This window comes from Ambystoma mexicanum, chromosome 7p (genome assembly GCF_040938575.1).
Source record: "Ambystoma mexicanum isolate Mex_15411 chromosome 7p, UKY_AmexF1_1, whole genome shotgun sequence".
In the NCBI taxonomy this organism is placed as follows: Eukaryota; Metazoa; Chordata; class Amphibia; order Caudata; family Ambystomatidae; genus Ambystoma; species Ambystoma mexicanum.
In genome coordinates, this window is record NC_090939.1 from 224,041,395 (window position 1) to 224,062,181 (window position 20,787).

General features: G+C 47.0%; 1 protein-coding gene across 10 annotated transcripts in view; it reads left to right on the forward strand.

The window, feature by feature from the left end:
- The window catches only part of HLCS (holocarboxylase synthetase), a 1,696,783-nt gene that overhangs the window by 185,339 nt on the left and 1,490,657 nt on the right, over positions 1–20,787 (forward strand). For 2 of the 10 annotated variants that reach the window (XM_069636106.1, XM_069636102.1), the window contains exon 1: positions 14,190–14,860. The exons of 6 other annotated variants lie outside the window; for them this stretch is intronic. The gene's annotated coding sequence lies outside the window, so the exon portion shown is untranslated. Of the gene's footprint in view, positions 1–11,217; positions 11,382–14,187; positions 14,861–20,787 lie in introns of those variants that run through there. 2 more of the 10 variants (XM_069636103.1, XM_069636110.1) reach the window with 2 other exon arrangements.

The following is a 20,787-nucleotide window of genomic DNA, read 5'->3' on the forward strand; positions in this document are numbered from 1 at the left end:
AAACAGGATCTGTAGCACTGGGCCATTGCCCAAGGGATGTTCCTGGTACCTTTCCATCTGGCAGGAATAAAGAAAACCATTGCTGACTGGGAGCTTCGGAAGGATCAAGTGGATCTCCCATTCCGACGATGGGGCAATCCCCAGATCAACCTATTCGCGAAGGTGATGAATGCCAAGTGCCAGAGGTTCGCAAGCAGGTTTCCCCAGCCGGGGAGCATGGGCAATGCCTTCTCATTCCCCTGGGACGGCCTGTTCCTGTATGCGTTCCCTCCGTTGTCGTTGCTGCTGCGACTCAGTCAACTTAGACGGTCCTGGTGCAGGATGATCCTCGTCGCACCAGCGTGGCCGAGGCAGATCTGGTTCCCGGATTTTCTGGACATGTCAGCGTCCCCCTGGTCAAACTACTGACGGACGCGGATCTTCTCGCCAGGGAAGGAGGCGCCATCCTCCATCACGACCCAGGATCGCTGAACCTGCAGGCCTGGCTCCTGCAGCACTAGAGTTCGGAGGGTACAATAACCCGGCGGACTGCAAGGAGGTGCTTGCTTGCAAAGGCCAGGGCGTCCTCGACTCTCAAGTGCTATGGACACAAATGGAAGAGGTTCTCTGTCTGGTACCGTGCACAGAAGATTAACTCTCTGCGGATTACGGCCCCTCAAGTGCTGCCGTACTTACTATCGCTGGCCAAGGCGGGGCTGGAACATGCCTCCATCAAGATCCATCTGGCGGCTATCTCCCGCTACACCAGAACTTCGGGGCGGTCATCTCTGTGGTCTCATCGCCTGGTGAAGGAGTTCATGAAAGGACTGTTCCGGTCGTTCCTGCCGGTGAAGGCCCCGGCCCCGGCGTGGGAGCTCAATGTGGTGCTGACCAGGCTCATGGGGCCGCCATTCGAGCCTCTGCATTTGGCACCGTTGAAGTTCCTGTCGTGGAAGACAGTGTTTCTTGTGACCATCACCTCTGCACGACGAGTGGGAGAGATCCAGGCCCTCTCCTGTAAACCTCCATACCTGACATTCCACGAGATGAGGGTAGTGCTGAGGATGCACCCCTCCTTCATGCCCAAGGTGCTGTCAGACTTCCATCTCAACGAGCCTTTGGTGTTACCTGTTTTCTTCCCGTTGCCTTTGTCGCTGGCTGAGAGGACTTTGCACTCGCTGGATGTGGCTAGAGCGCTGAAGTTCTACGTGGACCGCACGAAGAGTCTTTGGAAGACATCACAGCTGTTTGTGAACTTTGGACCTGTGAACCAAGGGAAGGCTCTCTCGAAGGCTTCCATTTCCAGATGGCTCTCCGGCTGCATCATGCACTGCATCATGCTCTGTCACCGGTTGGCAAACCGACTGTTACCCGGCTGTCCGAGAGCCCATTCAACCAGAGCGATTGCTGCTACCATGGCGTTCCTGTCTGGTGTGCCCCTGCTGGACATCTGCAGGGCTGCTACATGGAGGTTGACGCACACCTTCACAAGATTCTACTGTGTCGACCGGGATTCCAGGAAGGAGTCCAGAGTCGGCCAGGCAGTGCTGTGCAACCTGTTCGCCTGAAGGTGACCCTGGTGAGGAGGTAAGAGATGCTTAATGTTGAGTTGTTGAAATGCTTAATGTTGAGCCTTGCCACCTCCCGTGGTTCTGCATGTGTGTACTGCTATGTATTCTTGTATTCATGAGCATGCGAATCCATGCCAGACCACATGCTGGAGAAGGAACAAGTTACTTACCTGTAACTGGTGTTCTCCAGCATGGTTCTGGCATGGATTCACATGTGAACCCTCCCTCCAACCCCTCGGCGACTCTTCTCTTGGTCATACTGCCACTTTTCGTGCTACCAAATCTGAAGATGGCTGCCAGAGGAGGGGCTTACGTAGAGGGCAGTCATTGGTTGGGGGCAGTATGACCCAGAGACCAGTCATTGGTTACTAGTAGAAAGACAGCTCAGAAACAAAACTGAAACTGATTTTTTCTTTACCGAGGATTCCCAGCGAATCCATTCCAGACCCATGCTGGAGAACAACAGTTACAGGTAAGTAACTTGTTCCTTACTTCCCTTGCTTTCTTATAGTTCGCAGGTCAAAGGCTTTCAACTGTACAGGGATTTTGCTTGACCTCCTGTATGACCACTTTGAGCTATCTCGACGGCTCTCCTACGGCCTTCTGGTATCTGTAGTTTCACTCAGGGATCAATCAGAGTCGACCAGAGTTTCTCGAAGCAGCACCCACGTGGTGCTGGTCCCCTTCTCCAGCTGGTCTCCCCTTTACAATTTTTCTTTGAACTTCTTTTACTTTCATTCCTCACAGCCCGGTTCTTATCCGTTTTTCCTTCGACTCACTGGCTGTGATGAACCGCTTGGTTTTCTTCGCAACTGGAGTCAAGGCCGGTACCATGGTAGCAGGAGTCTCCCTCGATCCAGTTTATCAGCGTCAATATGCTCGGTGTACCTTTGACATCTGCTGCAGGACACTTGGGCTATTGTCCTCGGTCTTACGATTCCTTTTGCAGAGGTTTCGCTGGGTTTTGTCAAGAAGGGCAAGGTCGTGTCGCTCCTTGTCTGCCTCTCGATGTTTGTTGCCTTTCTCCTCCTCTTGACCTGCCTGGTCTTGATAGCTATCTCATTGTGCAGTCTGCCTCGCTCGTACTGTGCTCTCTATGCTCTCTTGCTCCCCTTTTTATCCCTCTGGGGAAGGGAAAGGGCCGTCAGGTGTGTGTGATTCTGATAAATTGCCTGACTTTTGCCTGACCATGGTATTGGGACAAGTCAGGTAAACGGCTCTGGTGTTAGTCCATTGTCTTTCATGTTGTGCGAAAGTGTTTGTGTTGGAAAAGGGGGGGGCAGTGTTTTTGAATGTCCTATGGAAGAGGATGGGGAAAAGGTGTTGAAGGAAGGGGGATACCACGTCTCACCCGTCAGTGTCCCACTCCCACTCCCCGAGGACACCCCATCCAGGTGATCCTCCCTCACTAGTCCACCCACAGGATCCAATAGCGATGGCCATGTCCTGGCCACCTGGACGACAGATCTCTGGGATTTAGCCAGGGTGACACCTTCAGGTTTCTCACAGCGGTTAAACAGGCATAGGGTGCAAGCTTTAATCGGCCACTGAGTGACTACTGTATGTTTTTTATGTTGAAGGGAAAGTGTGAAAGGGAATTGTATCCGGGCAATCACAAACAATGGGGGCTCTGCCAAAACTAGGGTGAGTTGGCAGTTAGTTGACAAGTTGTCCCACTGAGCTTGATCATAACCCTGGGAGTGGCTTCCTCTGAGGGTTTGACAACGGAGAACTAGGCCTGCCTCCCATCACAGTCTTCAGCTACAACCCAAACAGACTCGTTTTTGGGACACTGAGAATGCTAGGATCCCTCACTGATTGTTTCAATGTGTCCCTCCTCAGCACACGAGGGAAGCAGCTACATCCCCCATGCACAGCCCCCACCCACTCACACAAATACTAGAGCAGCGTCTTCTGATTCTAGAATAGGAATCTGAAGTACAGGCAAGTCCCAGTTCGGTCCAGAACCTTTCTACGAACCACCTCAGCAAGCTCTACCCCATGAGGCAGACGGGCAGCTTTAAGCCCAGTCTGCCGCAGGGTGTCCCTCTGTATCTGGTGGGTGATAGGGCACCGCTGCCACACTAGCTCAGGGAAGCCTTTCAGAAGCTACCCTGTACTGGTGTAGCAGCAACGTCCTATTTAAATGAAAAGCTCCAAGCTGCTGTGTACGAGCGGAGAGCTTATCACTTAAATAGTGCGCCGCTGCCACACCAGCATGGGCAGTTTTTCAAAGGCTGTCCCATTCTGGTGTAGCAGCAGTGCCCTATTGAAATGAAAAAAGTCCTGCTCCCGTGCTGGAGCACCCAGAAGAAGGGACATTTGTTTTTATGAGGAGCATATCGTAATATATTTTTCTGTTTTTCAGGGGTGGGCTGCAGGGGCCACAGCTCTTCCATTGTTTGGAATGGTAGGTATGTGCAGTGCATGTAACAGACAAATCAGAGCAGGCATATTAACCCTTTGTGCAATCTAACTGGGAATGGGAAATTCCGACCCGTAGGATACAAGTATATCTCTGTAACAGAAACATTAACACCCCAGGCTATATTACAGGGACTCAAACCTACTTTTATCTCTTATTTGATTCATTTTTTATTTGACTTTTTATTTTAGTAGAATTATTTGAGTACTGATTACATTTGAATTTATAAGTTTTGGCTCCATGAGGTGGTGGTTTAGTTCCCCTCTGCATGAGAGCCAAAATTAATGCCCTAAATGATGACTAGGAGATAAGGCGTCAGGTTCAGTCCTTACCTCTTTGCTTCTGGACTCCTTTGCTGGGAAGAGGTAAGGGCTGCCCTTTCAGGTAGCCACCATGCAACCCGATTACAGGATAACAGGTAAGCACTACGGCTACCCCGGGAGCCAGGTCCCAGGGGGGGGAAAAACCTTGAGGGGGAAAAAACAAGGTGCTGAGAAGACGTTCCAGGTACATTTGTTATTCTGGGAATTTGTCTTTACAGGAACCAGGAACAAGTAGAAAACACAAGGTTGCAAGGCAAACTAGCGTTCCGCAATACAAAACAATTGCAATGCGAGAAGCCTTCTGAAAACCTGTATTTATTTCCGGGTATCAGATGTTGCCGAGCACGTGAACGCGATGATGTCACCGCGTGGCAAGAGCGTCTGGGAGCCATCTTGGATCGGGACGCAATTTGAAAGCGTTTCCAAAATGAAACCTGATCAGATAAGCACCAAGTAGGCGAAAGCATGACATAAGGGTTGGCAGAGACAGATACAGAGTCTGGCTTTTGTTTGGCTGAACTGTCTTTAGTCTTGGTTATCTGCAGTTAAAAGGTTTTGCATTTTGCATTATTCATATTACCAAACGTTTTTTAGGATCAGACAGCAGGCGACCATTGCCAAACACAGTTGGCCATTGCTGACATTCGCCAGCGTCCTAACCAACCACAGTTGCCTACCCCCAATTCAATCATTGCCAACCATGGCCCACCATCCCCAATCATAGCTAACCATTGCCAAGCATCGCCAATCATGGTCAAGTCTTGCCGATCATGGACAGCGATTATGGATCATGGCCGACTATAGCCATCTGTTGAGCCAGTAAGGTTGTTTTGTGGGTTGAGTCCCCACCACAGAGATCTGAGGAACATCTCTAGACTGCACCTTTTATACTTTCAGGGTCTATCAAAGACCTTGAAATTATATGAGGTTAATGGTCAAGGTGTATTATTGAAGTGGCAAGAGTGCATTTAGTTTATGGAGGGTCTTTTGTCAAAGATTGTGTGAGAGAGACCGGTAGAGAGCGATAAAGACAAACACTTATGATGATGATAGTTTATTTATATAGCGCCTATACACAATGTGTTTCAAAGCGCTTCAAGGCAAGGGAGGGAACAAGGGAAAATACAATGACATTCTTACAGGCCATGAACAGCAAGGATGTGAAATTAACTATCGTACTCGGCCTGACGACATTTCAGATAGTGCAAGAGCTAAGACATAGATAAGGAAGGGAGGGGGAGAATGGGAAGGAAATGGAAACAGACAGGCGACTGCCGTACTAGGCCTGACGACATTTCTGGTAGAGCCGAAGAAAAACAAAAGGTGAGGGAGAGGGGTGCAGAAAGGGAGCGGAGGAACAAAACAAGCGACTATCATACTAGGCCTGACGACATTTCAGATAGTGCTGGAGGTGGAGTGGGGAGGAAAAAACAGTAATGGAAGCGTGGAGGAAACAGACGAGGTTGCTATCATATTAGGTCCAGGGACAATTCTGATAGAGTAAGTGCATAGAAGAAAGTAAGGGGAGGAGATAGGAAAAGGGAGAAGGGAAAAGAGGAGAGAACAGAGAGTAAGCAGCCAAAAAGAGTGGAGAAGCAAAAGTGGAGAGCTAATAGAATTGCAGAAGTCAGTAGTAACGCATAATGTTGCAAGCCAGAATACAAGATGAAGATGAGAACAGCATGATTCAGGGCCACCATGAGTACAAGATGCAAAGGAAATCCAGCATGAGAATTGAGAAAGAGTGACGCACCGTGAATCAATGAAGTCCATAAAAGTCAAATCCAGCATTGGCCACAAGACGGTGATGGTGAAACCAGAATTTATCAGGACAGACTCCTGTAGAAGTAGCCTGGAAGGGGGTAAGGGGAGCAGGGTAGAAGAATCAAGCAAACCAGGCAACACCTGTGTGCGAGAAGGGTGGGGGCACAAGGGAACATCACAGGGGGACCAGAGAGGGTGGGGATGGCCTGTGGGGACACAGGGGGTAACACATGTTGGTATGTTGGTGCATGCGTACCTGCTGTCTGAGCAGGGGGTCGGGCCCTGGGTCCTCCTGGTCTGAGCAGGTCCAAACAGGAATTGCCCTTTTCTTCGTCTGCCCTTCGCTTAGGACGCCCAGGCGAGAGACGCCCTTGATCTAATAGTTAAGAGCAGGAAAGAAGAGGCAGGGCTATGAAGGTGGGTGGTGCTTAGGCCAGGTGACCTAGATCCACTTGCACCTGCTCCCCATCTGCAAAGGAAAAGAGGCTGAAGGGCTCCTTAAGTAGGGAAACAGAGCGGCAAGCAGGAAGGCACCAGGTGGGCGGGGCTTGCTAAGTGGTGAAAAAGAGCAGCAGGCAGGAAGGCACCAGGTGGGCAGAGCTTAGGCCAGGTGACCGAGATCCACTTGCACCTGCTCCCCATCTGCTCCCCACTTACCATTCCAGCGCCCAATATGGCATCCAGAAAATCATCATGGAAGGGATAAACACATGTTATAAATATAATCTCCACCTGTGGAACACCACCAATCACTGGGCACCCTTGAACGGCATTAATAAGCATGCCAATAAATCTGTTTTTACATACTGCCTGCGCCTGCTGTATGCATCTCCTTCTTAACAAATGTATGATATACACAGCCTATAAGATAGCTAAACTGGTAATATTGCTGTGGAGAGGATTAATACACTTGCTACCGTGATCTCCATGTGAGCAGGAGTAGGTACAATTTTTATTTTATTTATTTAAAATATTTTCATGGTGAAACATATTCTAATGAGGCCTCACAGCGTTGACAACATTGGCAGCTTCCACTGCCGCAAGGTTGATGAAATAGGAACAGTTCCACTTTCTAAGAGTATCATCTGGTATGGAAGACTTTGCTAAACCAGGGGATTACACCAAGAACTCCACTAGAAGCAGCGAACATGCTTTAACAAGCTTGTGGCAGTGGGGTTTGAAAGGGAAGGCTGTATCAATCCTACTCACTGACAAATAATCCGGCAGGGCTTCTGTATTGATCTGCACAAAAGTGGAATACATCAGTACAGTACTCCACTCATGCACATCTTCTGAACTAAGGACGTGAGACCAAAGGACATGCAGGAGAGAAGATGTGGCACTTTGCAGCAGCAAAACCTCACTCTTATCTCCTGACTCAGGGTTTGAGCCCAGGCCATTGTAAAAGGGAGGCAACATAATGCGTGCATGCTGCACCCATGCACCAAAGCAGTATCCCACTTGTGTTCGGAATTGAGGGCTTTTTACCTGCAGATGCTGTAAGGGGTGAGAAGTACAACCATGTATGCCTACTGTGTTGATGTTTCGGCACAGCATACTGTGTTGCCCGCAACGTTCTGCCCGACGCCACAAGGGCACGCCGTTCGTGGTCGAGGAGGCGTGTGAGGGTCTTGCAGGGCGCTGCACAGAAAAGCACAGAGGGGCAGGCAGAGCGGTTGCTCCCATGGGGCTCTCCTGCTTGTGGAATGAACTACACTATGCACACCAGCCGGGTGTGATAGCAGCATAGGTACTTTATGAAGAATAATACTGTATCTTGTTAACAATAACAAGACTATGGGCCTCATTACGGGTCTGGCTGTAACCCTGCCGGTAAAACCAGCGGGTTGCCGCCAGACCCGACAAAAATTACCAGCACCTGATTTCCCAGTAACACCAACCCCAGTGGCCGGGAAGTCAGGCGCCGGTAATTCTGTTCGTCCCCATTCCCATTGAGTCCAATAGGACTCAATGGGAATGGGGACGAAGGAAGCAACGTCACCGTTAATAACGGTTTTGGTGTTTCCGTGAAACTCTGCAGGCGGGACGGCACCTGCCCGCAGAGTCATATTGTGCCGGTCCGGTAACAACAGTGCCGGTAGGCTTACCGGCACCGCTGTTACCAGGCCGGCACAGTCGTAAGTCAACTTTATGTGAAGAAATGCTCATTTCTACACATATCTCTCAGGCATATTACCTCCATGTTCCTCTTCCTTGTCCCAGTACCTACTTTTAAGATATCAGCCTCTTTGACAGAAACCCTTCAGGTGTCGGCATATGAGGAGGGTCACACAGCTTGCAGACTTAATTGCTGCTGTAAACACGCTACTGGTGTAATAAAAATGCTGAAGCCAGGTCTGCAGTCAGCCACTTAATTTATAAGCACTCTGTGTTGATTTCATTGAAGTGCTGTTAAGCACAAGCATTGGCAAAGCCAACGGTTTTGGCTTGTGTATAATATTAGGAACTTGCCTGGCACTGCTTAGAGGCCCAGGTACTGCCACATTTTGCACCTGCAACTACCAATGGGCAGTTAATACCAATACGACTGTGCCTGACAAGTGCCTTTGCCATGCCTACAAAAAAGCCCAAACTGTTCGCATTGCTAATGCTTGTTGTATCAGTGTGCTCCGTCTTGTCGATGTTCTTGTTGCTGTCTGTCACAAACACACCTTGTACCCACCAACTTTCCTTATGTATTGCTGTTTGTGGTTGTTTTCATTAGTGCCTCTTTGATGGAAAATTGTATTTGAAAGGTTGCATTTCTTGATTTATGTAAGGAATCTGTGGCGGTATATGATGAGGATGTATCACTTTGTTGAAATTACTGTTCACGCTCTTTCTTGAATATAACATTTTGACAAAAAAAGTGTAGAACCTAATGGAGGAAGTCTTATGTGGTGTGTTAAAGCCCTTCAATCCGTAGGATGGGTGAAATACACAAGGGTGGTTCATAAACTCATAGATGTGGCACCAGGGACTGTAAAGCTTCATATCTTGATCGGCTGGAGAACACCTGGACACAGTGGCGTACCGAGCGGGGGCTGGGGAAGGCACAGTGCCACCCCACAGGCTCTTTTGAGAGCCTGACCGGGACTTTCGTCAGTGGGCCACCTCTCCTGTTCGGCACCTCAATGAAGGTGCCCAAACGGAAAAGGTGTAACTCTGGCAGGACAATGTGTGCTGAGTAATTCCTGCTCAGCACAGTAATTGTCCTGGCAGCAGGACACCTTACCCTTTCCGAAGCCTCTGCCAGGATAATGTCCCAAGGAGCTCCAGGCAGCAGCAGAGGGGCTCGCAAGTTGCTCTGTCAAGAGCATTTCAATGTGAACCATTAGGCACTGATGGAAGGGAGGGTGGACTATTAGCAGGAACATTTGTCCATTTAGAAATGTGCATGGCAGGGAGTGATCAGGTGTTAGAAGTTTGCATTATGCTGCAGGCTTTATGAAATAATGAGTATGGCTTTACCCAAGGGGGTTTGTTAGGCTCACATTAATCTGCATGATGCTATTGTGACTTTGCATGCAGGATGGGGACAATAAAACTAAATCCATCCTCTTATTGCTGAACATATTTCTATAATGATGTATAGTTAAAGTTAATAATGAAAGGGTAGTTTCTTATGTAATGTGCTTTGCTTCCAAGGCATTGCTATAAAGTATTATGTAATGTGTGCAGGTTTACTAGGAAAACAACATCATTCCAAATTGAAGGAAAGGAATGGAAGATCAAACATTTCTCAAATTGTAAAACTACAAACGTGGTCTACATCATTGAATGTCCTTGCGGACTCAGATATGTTGGCCAGACCCAGAGGCAAGTCAACAAAAGAATTGGCGAACATCGCTCTAGGATTCGATGTCGAGTCCACACAGCACCACTAGTCTCGCACTTCATGGAGTATCAACATAGTGCGGATGATATATACTGGTGGATTGCAGATACAGCAGTCAACACCACCAATGCATCCAATGCGTTGAACAATAAGGAATCATGGTGGATTTTTAAACTTAAGGCTACTACTAAGGGTCTCAACGAGGCCATGCCAAATACCTTCAGATGACCTGTTAGTCCCTACCCCTTTCACTAAACTCGTGGGGGGACCCACCACTTCTTTTCCTTCACACAAATAGGACAGTCCACTATGTGGCTGTACTCAAGCAATATGCCAGGTCTGCTATCAACGCCTGACTGCACAAGTACACATCATGTCCTCGTATTGTTAGGTGCTTTACATTTTCTATAAAGTGGAGCACTAACTAGCAATGTGCTTCCTTATGTACCATTCGTGAAAATGTACACGCAATAATTTCATGCAAAGCAATTAATGTTATGCACAATAAGAGTTTATTTGCTAATGGGTTTCATCCTGTGCCAACCTTGTCTTTCCTGCACATGCCATGGTTCACTACTATTTGGTATCACTTGTACATATATATATACTGTATCATCATACGCACACCAATTGATGCTGAGCATAATTACTTTGAGTTTTGAAATGCTTGTGTCACTGTCTATTTTGTAAACAACACGCAGCCTACAGTCATTGCGGCAACAAACTGCCTTACTATTCAATCCATAAGAATCTACCAGTATATGGGGGATGTACATCTGTGCCCTCTGTATTCGCAACCAACAACTTCCCTATTCAATATTCCCATTCACAGCCCACACGATAGAAGCTCTGATTCCACCCCACTCCTTTAACGCCATATTATGCTTCGCATAAACTGTTCGGTTACCATGCCAACCCTTGGACCGGCATGGTTCGCGCATGCGCAGGGGTACAGACACTTCTTACCTGTGCCTGCGCTGAGCGTACTTGTGACACAGCTCTGACTGTCTCTGTTCCGCCGACGCCGGCTCTCGCAGCCGACCTCCACAGCCCAAGAAAGCGATCGACTCACTTTTCGGACACATAGGTAAGAGCGCCCTGCAGGGCTTGCCACGAAGGAGCCGGGGGTTTACCGCCCCCGCCACGGAAGTTACCGTGTCCTAAGCTCCTGTCTTCTCACAACGGCACGATCCAACCCAACACGGGCGGGTGCTTTCCGCCCCTTGCTTTCAGAAGTCTCATAGCATCAGATTTTTCTGAATCTCTTTAGAGCGTCTTCTTGATAAACTGTACCCTGGTTTCTCATTTCCAGGGTCCTGCAGCCACATTAAGACGCGGCAAAATTCAGACCCCATAATCCTGGGAGCCCCACCAATATGTGGACCACCGCCTAATTGCCTTTTACAAGCATCATTCATAAGGTCCTCGCACAACTGAACACAGCCAAGAATCTCCAAACGGCTGCAAGACTGTGCCAACAGGTACTTGTATGTCAACTGTTTTAGTCAAGCATTCCACTACACATTAGTGACTGCCATTTATTTACTCATACATATATGTCTTCTGTGTTTTTTTAATATTTTTCCCAATACCCAAGTTCATCCAGCACACCAGTTACCTAGCAGCAGAAATCCCCTCCTACTGCTTGAAGAGGTCCGCCACTCATTTTTCCCAGTCCCCTGGTACCACCAACTGGAGGAAAACACCACTTTCTGATTACTGTCCAGGTCAGTAACCAAGTGCCAGCAAGCCAGTGGACAATGACATATTGTTCACTCACATGGTCTCAATTAGATTTTATTGCATGCCAGTATAACTAGCATCAGATTTTAACCTCCTAGACGAGCTCTACAATATTTTCTGAGCCCATTTCCCTCTTTTTTTTTCTTTCATTTGTTTTCCATATAGGGGAGACCAAGTCAAGGCCCATGAAGAAGGCTTTCCGCTGAAACGTCACAGGACTACATCATTTTGAGGGCTTTATTCCCCCATTCCCGCTTCACAACTCGATCCGTTTCTAGTCGTTGACCAACGACTAGGTCCCTTTCTTTTAGGAGCCAGTAACAAATCTACCCAGTCTCAGAAAGAAAGAAAGTCTTTTCTCTGACACATGGTCTGGACTCCACACATCTCACATAGGTGTTTGCCTTGTGTTTAAATAATACACCATGTTTCGCTGCATCCATTGCACATCTAGGCAAATCATCAACGATTGTGCATTCATTTGCCTTGTCTGTTAATTTCCCTTAAGCATTTGCTATCTTTTCTTTGTTGCATTTGTTTAATAAGATGACAGTAATTTGATCCTTTTTTACACCAGAAAACAAATTAGTTTCATGTTAGACTTAAATGCGGGAAAAAAATTCCCCCTGCATTCACTGACAATGGCTAAATAAAAAGCTACAGTGCACCTTTGAAGGGCTCCAAAGCTTGTCTTTTTTGTATATGTATGACAGTTAGCTTAATGAAATAGCTTTTGCCATACTAAGCATGCTGAATAACTTAGCCTTGACCAAAATGTTTAGGTCAAGAGACTAAAAGTAAGTGGCAGTACGCCAATCCTTTCGTTTCAAGTATCATTAGCTCTTAAGTCCTTCCACTTGTTCATGAGCTGACCCTCCAGTTACATAGATAAAGTATTATTTAAGCAGATGAAATGCAAAGGGAAACATTAATAAAAATCTATATAAACTAAAACTGTGAAGAAGTGCTCAGTTGCTTAAATTGTCCACATCCCAGTTTCACCATTTAACCAAAGTGTGTGATCCTGGGCAGACCATGTAATCAGACTGTGTCTTATCTGCAGCTCTGTAAGTGATTCACTTCTAAGCTTTAATATATCATGCTGTTTTTTTTAAAAGCCTGACTTGCTCCATATATAACAATGCAATTTAGGTATTTTGCACCAGAAAATTATTTGCCACTTGGCTTACTTATGACAACTTATTCTAAAGTCAGTTGCATGGCGCCTCCAAGTATCAAAGACTGATGATGCTCCTTGCGATTTGCTTTCTGTGAAGTAATTTCTGTTGGTGCAATCCATATGCAAATTAGTTGATGTGTATGTATTTTGCCCCAGAGCGCCTGGACAGAGCTCTAATAGATGAGTTCCCTGCATCTGTAATGATTCTGCCCTTTTTCATTTTTGTTGTGTTAAAATGCGAGATGCCACTAGTAATGTTACCAACAAAATAGATTGGGGAAGGGGTGGGCTGTTTGGGGGCACGAATGAGACAACCTGGAATTGCGTGCACTGCATTTGAAGGGAAAGTAGCAGGCGTTTCACCGTGGCTGTCCCCCTCACCACATCTTGCAATGCTGAATACTCCACTTACAGGATAATACAGGGAGGCTTTTCATAAGATGTAACTGGCTTTTTTTTTAAACCTTTATTTTATTTTGCTTGACACTGCATAGAGGGGTGCGCAGGGGGTACATACATCAACTTTTACAAAGATCATACAAAAAACCATGTACTTGCAGTAATATACATCTTCATGACAAAATCATATTCACAAAGCGCAGCTCGACATTTCATGAACTGTAACGAGTCGTTAATGGCTTCAGTCGAAGCCTCACATTTCAATGCCAAGTTAAAGTTTATGCAATGCCGAGTTTCGTTCCGTTGTGGGTATAGATTAATGACTGTTTATTATTCTGAGAGAAAGCTTTACATCAGTGGCTTCCTCATCCTCAGAGGCAGCCTCGCATTTTAATGCAAAGCTTTCTCTCAGAATGAACAGTGTTTTTATCTATTACAGCAACGTGCTCGCGCAGTGCTCTGCTGCTCATGTCTGTGACAGCTTGCAAGAGGGGCCAGTGCTCAGGCTTAATGCAGCCAATCAGCGATGAGCCGAAGACAGCCAAGACCAGGGGATACCGGATCGGTATGGGATACCAAATATTACAGAACACCGGCAGTCAGGCGGCCAGGACCAGAAGACATGCAGATGCGCTCTTGTATGTGCTGTTGGCACACCAGGAGCGTGTCTTTTCTTTTTACAAAGGGCTTGCAAAATCTGCTGACAGTATTGTCGAATTATACAAATGAAAACCCCTTGATGATTAATACAGAAAAGACACCTTTTTTTTTTACAATGCAATGCAAAACGAAGAAATTGCAAAAATCGTCAGGTTTGGTCTCTGCATGGTATCAGACTTGAGGTAATAAATGAGTACCGATACCTAGGAATTAATATAAACGATCATACCTCTGACCACCCGGAGCTTAAAAGAAAGATATTCGCGGCTGCTTCTCAGGCGCGCATTATTCATAGTAGGTATGGAAAATGCTCGTATACAGCTGTAATAACCGTCTTCAAGCAGAAGGTCGTACCGACAGTCCTATACGGTGCAGAAACCAAAGTCCTGAAAAAATAAATATTCTGGACTCATTTGGAAGGCTTGTACCGGAAGCGTGTATTGAGACCTCTGCACTGACAACCCATGTGTGATGTGTATTACTTAACACGTACTAGGGCTGCTCTCTCTACATGGAATGTATGCTTGGAAATTATGTAATCTGTACAGAAAGTACCTGATGCACTAAAAACTGGGAATTTGGCGGCAAATATTATCATCCTATTTCATCACTTCAGAACATCATTTTGCAGCCAAATGGAAACAACGGATTGTGGACATTATGGCATCTGCAGCCATCATTCATGGACTGCTGGTTAGCAACCCGACCCGACCAAAACAAAAGATATGGAAAAAAGACTGGATAACCACCCGAGCATCGGGTCTTACGCATGTGTCCTTTGACACCAATCCTTTTCCGGAATCGTATTTGCCTAGATTTCCTTCTCCAAAATACAGATCTGCATATCTACGCTTTCGATTGAACTTATGCCAGACAAAAGACTTAATGGCAAAATGGAAAAAGATATCCTGTAGATTCTGTAACGTTACTGGTCAATCGGAAACTGTCAAGCATGTGTTGGCTGCATGCCCCAATTTGGTAAGCAAACGAATTTTACATTTTAAGATGCATTTTAAAGAGTCAAGAATATTAACACAAGAAACTATGTGGAATGAATTATATAATACCACTCGAAATGCCTTGAGAATTGCAATTGTTAGATCTCTGATATCATTAAATTTGACCTGATTCTCTACCAATGTCATAAAATTACGAACCATCCTATGTATTTGAGACTGTTTCAGACGATATCCTACCTAGAACGCAATGGGAAAAAAGGAAAAGTAGCAGCTCAGATAATTCTGAAGTTCGTATCTACTGGCATTGTTTTAACCATGATTACTTACCTTTCTTTTTCTTTCTGATGATCACTTATTGAAAGGTTGATTGTTGTATTTGTTCAACCAAATCAATAATAAATAAATATATATGTATGGATATATATATTTTTTTTAAAGCTATGGGCAGGGTGGGTCTTGTGGCCGGCCCCTGCTCTGGGCAGGCATTGAACCTAGAGGGGGGTCAGGCCAGCGCCGTAAGTGGGTCCAGGGCCAGCCCAGCTCTAGTGGCGTGGAGCTGGATATGCTAGCAAATAACAGCATTCCTTGGGGCAATAACGTATGCCTGGCTGGGGCTCCTTGCTGAGGCCTCCAGAAACAATGTGCAGCAAATGCTTCACTATTCAAGCACACGCTCGCCAGTGGAGCTAACACTTCTTGAAAGGGCATCTGCTCCGCAGGCCGCCTTACCTCAATCACGTCTCCAGCGCAATGGCCCTGCCTCATTGCAGCGTGGGGGTGATTCCAGTATTCACCAGGTCTGTCGGTAGACAGACAAACAAAACAAGATGATGGGCCTCATTAGTACCCAGGCGGTAGCCGTGCCCTTATTAAGGGCATGGCTGCCGCTAGAAAGGAATTTTTACCGGGTCCATGGTATTGGCAATTACTGGGTCATGCCGACCTAGGCTGACCCGGTAATTGCCCTTTTCTTGGACCCGGTAAAAATTAATCCCCATTCCCATATGAGCCCCATAGGGCTCAATGGGAATGGGGAGCATTCTAACAACGGGCCCGTTAATGACGGGCCTGTTGTTAGCATGATTGTCCCCTCGCGGGACCCGCAAACGACGTCTGGTAAAACCAGACGTCCAGGGCGGGTCCAGCAGGGGGACCTCGTAATAGGGCGGGGCAGGGTTAACGGCTCCGGCACCTTTACCGGCGCTGTTAACCCCTTACTGCCCTCCTCGTAATGAGGTGGTCAGACCAGGAATATATAGCCCGCCCTCCAGGAAGGGGCAGTGCTACTTAGGGAAAAGATAATGTTTTCTTAAGCTTGGTAAATTTCGTTGGTCACAGAGAGCCTGGTACACTATCCTGCTAGGTACTGTGACTATGAATATTGCTTTTGGAGGCCTTGATTAGGTTTGTGGGTGTGGGTCCCAGACTTGCCTTTGTGATTCTCCCTTTTAGCTGTCCCACCAACCATCCCGGTCTCCCCGACCTGTCTTGAGCCCTTACCGGTAGTCTTCTCGGCTTCCCTCTGTGGTTTCCAGAGGTGTGGTGGCTCCGCCCTGGCTCCTGGCATCTGAACAGGGCGTCTCGCCTTCTCCACTCTTTACAGGCTTCCCATCTGCCTGGGTGTTCAGGCTTCTGCTCCTGTCGGGTGTTTGTCTGTGACAGATGCCTTTGGAATGCCTCTACCAGTGGGTGAGCGCCCCACTCCTGGTACCATCAGCATCCCGTCTCCTCTACTGCTGCCAGGAATCAAATCTCTCGTATCCTCCTGGGAGGGCCTCTCCCTTCAGAAAGTCCTGTTTCCCTTTTTATGTTCTGTTCTAACTTGCTTGACACAAATTGACTACTGCATTTGTAGTGGTTTAGTAGATTATTCCACATTACTAAACACTTCTTCACCATCCCAGTACTATAGTCACCTCAGTACTCATTGTTCTTCCTTGTCTCAGTGGTTCTTGGGGAAGTGGGATTAACAAAATTACTGGCGCCTGACTTCCCAGCTGCCGGAGTTGTAATCTCCCGGTGGCACTGGGAAGTTAGGTGCCAGTCATTTTTTACGGGACCGGCAGCAATCTGCTGATAGCACCTGCAGGGTTACCGCTGGACCTGTCATGAGGCCCATTGTCTATTCTGCAGGCATACATGGAAATGTGTGGGGTTATCATGTCCTGTGCAGGGTAACATGGTGAGGGAGGTTGGAGTCTAAGGGAATTATACTGCGTTTCTCCCCTGGTGTTCTCTCTCTTCCTATAGGGGGGTTCCCTCCCCATGAGAGCCACCCGCTGAGTACCATCCCCAGGTGGACTATCTGGTAGGAGCCACACCTCCCTGGCCTCACAGGAAGGGGCCTCCCCCATGGAAGCAGTGACGGCATCCTGGCATTCATCACAGTACTTACATGTAGAATCATTACAACATTCTAAAAAAACACATTTTCTCTAGTATCAAAACAAGTTAAGCATTGTATCAGAGAAAAAGTACTTGCAAAAATGGCATTTGTAAACAAATACGTGGCTCCCCTGTATGGGTGTGGGGTTGTGAATGTATTAGCTATGTGCAGGCCATTTAAAGAACCAAGGGCATCTAACTCCTACAGATTTGGATTGGGAAAATAACCATTTCAGGGATTGTATCTTCTCAGAAAATATAGGTGGTGCTTTCTCTGAACATGTGTATGTAACTTTAAACCTGTATATGTCTGCACCTTTCAATCTACACCTGTGCACTCTTCTTTCACTGTCCATGTGTGTGTAGTTTTCAGTCCAGTCCTATTTATTTCCTTCAGCTCTGCAAGGATTTAGATTGGAGATGTAGTATTTCCCAGTAAGAGGGACCGTGTTAAAACACCCTTTCTTTGTCACATTACACACTGAGCTACATGTGCATTTCAAGATAAGAGACTTCAGGGGTTTAACACTGCATGATTTTATGTGCTAATTTCTGTTGCACAAACATATAATTTATGACTAGACTCACAACAGCCACAAATATGCCTGATATCATGTTAGGCAATAGTATGTCAAGAATACCCTGTGGTCCGGATGATTCTACAAATGCACAAGCCAAGGATTCTACTTTAACTTAGTATAATTCTACAAAAGCAGTATGCATTCAAGAGCACAACATACTGTCCGTACAGTCTTTTTCCAGGCAAATTAGATGGGGGTTTCTCCTTTAAAATTCTACCTGATAGTTAATAAAGTAGCCAGCTGCACAGATGCCATGCTAGCTGACTTCCTTGAACATATTTGTCTCTCAAAGTGTATAATCCCCTCCTGAAATGGTACGGTAATTTCAGGCTGCTTCCAAAACCAACCAATGTCATCCATTTAAGGTTTGGATATTTTAATGAGTCAAGAGGATTGCCCAGTGTAGCGCCTCAAGTGGTACGTGCTGTTGGATCAAATTCCATAAACATATCATACATTATATATGGATTATTACATCCGGCCCGTGATCAGCCCTCGACTGGCGCTCCCTGTGAGGCTAGGGAGGTGTGGCTGCTACCGAATAGTCCCCCAATGGGTTGTGGAAGACAGGACCTCACAGGGAGAGACTCCCCTCATGGGGACATGGATTCCCATTCCTTGATGGAACTCCCTGAACCCTTTTCCCATGGAGCCAAGTCCTTGTTAGAAATTCCTGAAAACACTACTATCTGGTATGGTAAGAGTTCTTCCGTCTTTGATCTACAAATCAATAAAACCCACACAAAGAAGAAACAGAGAGATCCTACAGAGTAATAAAAGGCTGCCTCGGTGTAGTACTGAGAACCGATAGCCCCAAGGAGGCATAATGATCATCTCAACAACTGATTATAATACTGAGAAGAGATTGCCCCAAGGAGGCATAAAGATCATGCAACAACGGATCTTAGTACTGAGAAGAGTTGTCCTCAAGGAGGCCTAAAGATAACATCAACAACAACAAAGTAGGACTTGGACTCTATGCTGGGGAGGATGCAGCCCCAGGAAATGAAGATTGAAAAAGGACTAGGAAGAAAAGAGCAACTGGCGTGAAACCAGTCCGTCCCGGGAAGTTTGAACCTGGGAACCTGAAACTGCAAAGACGCTGATCCCCAGTCGGAGGGCGACATCAAAGAACTGTCAGCGGTACATGATGTTGGAAGCCAACCTAAGAGACAGAGAGAAACCAGCAGTGGCGTGACCTCGAGGAGATGGATCGTGTTGTCCTGCAACTGCGCCAGAGCCATGTGGTCCCAATTCTCTGCGGCGCTGCAAGCACGAAGCAAGGAACAGAGAACAGAGTGAAGGAGGCAGGAGAGGCTGAGGTTACTTGAGTCAGCCTAACACCCCAGGAAGAACCGGCGAACACAGCCCCGACATACTATAGGTACAGCGAGACACCTGGTAGGGGTTTGCTGCAGCTCCAGAGTCCAGAGAAGGTCAGGAGTAATTTCCCTCATCACAGTAGTGATACCCAGAGAACCAAGAGTCAGGTAAAGCTCGGGAGTGGTCTCCCTTGTCACAGTAGTGATACCAAGAGAATTGTTACGCTCACCTGGTTCCACGGGATGCCACCCAGCAGTTGGGACTCAGGTATCCTTCTCTTCGGTTCCCAGGTGTGACCAGCGCGAGGGTTCTGCCTGGAATACAGGTGGGCAATGTTCAAGACTGGGCTACTGGGGTAAACAGTCCCCCACCACCCCGTATACCTGCAGCCTCACTGGACCTCTCCTCACCTTGTTTTTAATGCAGGTGTGCTCTCCGTCCTGCTTTCTTGGCAGGGGCGTGTTGTGCTTGGTGGGCGTTTGCGATCGAGTTACTTCACTGATGCCAGCCCGCTTTGAGTCTTTCAGGTAGGTCTTATTGCTGTGCTATATTATTGTCCTTGCATGCTTTTTTGGTTTAAATAATGTCTTTTCTCTTCCTTAGGTGCACGGAAGTCCAATATGTGGCATAGACTGAATTGGGTCTCGCCGGTAAGTAATGGGCGTTTTTAGAGCGCCTTGATGCAGTGAGTAGGCGCTATGCGCAGCGCTATGATGCCTTGCTTCTTGCTAACCTGTTGTCTTGTCTTCCCACAGATCGCGGTGCCTACCCGGTTCATGGAATTCCTGAGGCGATGCTGGTCGAGGAGTGGCTTGCGAGGTAAGCTTTTTGGCACCGTTCATTAAATTGTAAAAAATGTCTAATGCCTTGTTTCTCCCTTTTTTGCAGATCTGTAGGTTCGGGAGGAGCGCTGGTTCCAGGATGCTGATCTCAAGAGCCATGGACAGCTAACGATGAAATTACAGGTAAGCTGCTGCTGCTAACAATGTCTTTTTTCTCCTTTACAGATGCTGTTCTTCCGAGGTTCGCGGGTGCAGCTGAACACGGTGAGCGTCACGTTGCAGAATTGCAAAGTAACACGAAGCATGTTATCCCAGTCGGGTGTGGTTTAAATAGCTTCAAGAAAGTAGTCCAGGTAAAATAGTTCCTATGGTACCACACCCAAAAATACTATACTGCATAGCTTGGTTCCAAGGAGCCAAGCTATGTGGATACCTCAATGTTGATTGACACTGAAATAAAGTAGTTCCCAATACAAGTCCTTTATCAAGTATGAGCCTGGCGCCAAAGGCGCCAGGACTGGCCCCAAGAAGGCCTAGGCCAAGGATGCCTGGTTTTAGTGGAGACCCTCCCTGGCCCATGGGTTTTCCAGGGGGTCTTCTGGATGGGGGTCGTGACAGCACTCCCCCCCAAGGCTCCTCTCAAGGTGTTCTTCCTTTCCGGCCCAGGTTTAGTTGGGAAGTTTCGATGATAGTTTTTGATCAGACGTGGCGCATGGACGTTTTCACAGGGTTCCCTGGATCTATATTGGTGTCCAAATCCTTTCCAATCAATTAGATAGTATAGCTTCCAGTATACCTTTAACTTCGAATTCTGGTTCTCCGTCAACAAGAATGGGTTTTGGTGGTGTTCCAATCTGTGTACCAGGCTGCATTGG